Below are 678 nucleotides of genomic sequence, written 5' to 3' on the forward strand. Positions count from 1 at the left end.
CCCCCCACCCCCACCCCCATGTAGGCAGCCATACTCCGTTTTCGGGGGTGTGCATGCTGGGTATGTTCTTGTTTCCATAACTCACCGAACGCTGACATGGATTACAGGATCCTTAACGTGCGTATTTGATGTTCTGCTTGCATATACACACGAAGGGGGTTCAGGCACTAGCAGGTCTGCACATATGTTGACCTGGGAGATCGTAAAAATCTCCACCCTTTACCCACCAGGCGCCGTCACCGTAATTCGAACCCGGGACCCTCAGATTGACAGTCCAACGCTTTAACCACTCGGCTATTGCGCCCGTCTGTTCTCTGTTCCAAGTCGAGCCCCCCCCCCCACCCCCCCAGCCCCATTCACGCCTGAGTAGAATGAGGAAATTTTGAGTAAAGTGCCTTTCCCCAAGACACAGCATCATGCTGAAACAGGGTTTCAAACCCTGATCACTGGTGAACACTGAATCAGAAGTCCGATGCTTAACCTATTCTGCCATGGCGTCTCATATATATATATATATATATATATATATATATATATATATATATATATATATATATATATGTGTGTGTGTGTGTGTGTGTGTGTGTGTGTGTGTGTGTGTGTGTGTGTGTGTGTGTGTGTGTGTGTGTACGAAAATTCCGATTTTAGGGTGGTTTGCTAAAGTTTCAAGTAGCCAAG

The sequence above is a fragment of the Babylonia areolata genome, chromosome 21 (genome assembly GCF_041734735.1).
Source record: "Babylonia areolata isolate BAREFJ2019XMU chromosome 21, ASM4173473v1, whole genome shotgun sequence".
NCBI lineage: Eukaryota > Metazoa > Mollusca > Gastropoda > Neogastropoda > Buccinidae > Babylonia > Babylonia areolata.